The sequence below is a fragment of the Haemaphysalis longicornis genome, unplaced genomic scaffold (genome assembly GCF_048455015.1).
Source record: "Haemaphysalis longicornis isolate Haplotype H1 unplaced genomic scaffold, Haemaphysalis longicornis Haplotype H1 scaffold_4, whole genome shotgun sequence".
Lineage (NCBI taxonomy): Eukaryota > Metazoa > Arthropoda > Arachnida > Ixodida > Ixodidae > Haemaphysalis > Haemaphysalis longicornis.
In genome coordinates, this window is record NW_027526361.1 from 130,499,162 (window position 1) to 130,501,143 (window position 1,982).

A 1,982-nucleotide genomic window follows, 5' to 3' on the forward strand; every position below is an offset into this window, starting at 1 on the left:
TATATGCATGAATACGCTTGGCCTTTACCTGCGCATCAAAGTGAGACACACGAACACACGGTTTTTATAGAGATACTTCTACGTAAGCAGGATATTGACAGTTCCCCATAAAATCATCTTATTTTACATGTATAGAAAAAATCAGATCCTTTGTGTCGAATGTTTGATGCTGTTGCTTGTTGATCCTCATTCCATCAGCGTGCTTACTGCTACATTTTATTGCATCACACAGAGGCTGGGGAAGATGACGATCGTTTCGATTACATAAAAACTTGAAGGGCATCTAAACGCACATTAATACTTCCCAGGAAATATAATCAAAGTAAAACAGTGAGTTAGCTTCAAAGAAAGTACACAAGCTACGTCCCATAATAAAAGCTTGTATTAAATTCTGACCACAGCTGCAGAGATCTGGTAAGTCTGCACACTTTTAAATCGCACGAAAAGGTGTACCGCCCAACTTTTGCATTGCGCTCTAATGACAAACATAAAAGTACAGTGACCACTTTTGGCGATATGCACTCAGCGAGGACGACAGACAAATAGGCTATGCAAACAATAACAATTAAGGTTACACTAACTCGACCTTCTTTTGTGCTAATAATTATTTTATTGCATTCTCGTGTACAAATATTTTCAATAAAAACCTGAAAACTAAAATCTCAGAACTCCGCATCGGTTAATCAAAAGATCCAGAAGCACTGCGCAGCCTGTCGACAAACGCAATCCTGTCTTTTTTTTTTAATTTACATGTGATCGCAGCCTCCCGCAGCTGCGCCTGGTTATCGACAGTAGCACAAGTATCCTAATAGGAAGATGAGAATATGGTACACTATAAAATGGGATAACACTACAAAGTGTGAGTAGGTCAACTTACGCAGCCATAACTAAAACTAATAATGCGGCCACTATTTGTGCACTCTAAATTGTATAGGGGCACGAATGGAACACGCAAGCGGTCACTATTACATACGAAACGGGGGATAACATGTGCCGCAATAATGCAAACCGACGGCATCAGCCTCAGAATGCCATGCGCTTATCATGAGCGTATTTCTGGGTTCTCATTTGGGTGCTGCAGCAAAGACGTACTGTCATGAACAAATGAAAGACGAACAGGGGAATATGAAAAACGGAACACACAAATAGATTGGCTTCTTTCCATGCAAGTCAAATTGACGCATCGCTTAACTGCAGTAATAAACTTGGGATATGTGGCTTTCCAAATAAACCAATAGTTTGCCCTAATTGGACCTCCACTAATAGTATTTTTTGTAACTTTACGTGTTTTGGGTCATATTTTTGTGTTCGAATATTATTTGTCCATGCCCGTTGCATTGTCGGGTGCAGGCTTATGATACTCTCTTCTTGAAATGCCACCAAATTTGCTGGTCCCGTGGTTTTGGTGGGGCGTTGATGAGACAATGCATCAGTAAGCTGGATATGTGTTTGCAGGTTCGGCTGATGTCCGTACTTTAAGAAAACTGGCCATCTCACTGTAGGAGCACACAAAGTAGAACCGGTCCGTAAGGAAGTTGGCTTCTCTAGTTTCTGACGGTGTGAGCTCCGGCAGAAACGAAAGCTCTCGTGCAAGTTCCGTCGATAGCTCAGTTGGTAGAGCGGTGGACTGTAGAGGCTCTTGCAACACGGACATCCATAGGTCGCTGGTTCGACTCCGGCTCGACGGACGTTTCTTTTTTTTGCCGTTTGCCAAGTATTGTAATCTTTGGCACTATTCTGAAATTACCTTGAATTTGGCAATTCCTACGCAATGAATTAGTGCCTATATGGAGTATTGTGTACGCTTCAGACCACACTAGTGTTTTAGCAGTGTTGTAGACATGTTATAAAAACAGCACGGTAGGACGAAATACACGAGAAAAGAAACCGGACAGGACGAGCGCTGACTATCAACTGAACTTTATTTCAACGAAAAGACATATATACATAAAAAACATTGAAACGGCGCATGCGCTAACATC

The 1,982-nt window shown here is 41.6% G+C and overlaps 1 non-coding gene across 1 annotated transcript; it reads left to right on the forward strand.

Moving 5' to 3' along the window:
* Nucleotides 1–1,596: 1,596 nt before the first annotated feature.
* On the forward strand, nucleotides 1,597–1,688 carry Trnay-gua (transfer RNA tyrosine (anticodon GUA)). The gene is given in 2 exon segments: nucleotides 1,597–1,633; nucleotides 1,653–1,688. It is a non-coding gene; the product is annotated as a tRNA-Tyr (tRNA).
* The last annotated feature ends 294 nt before the right edge of the window (nucleotides 1,689–1,982 follow it).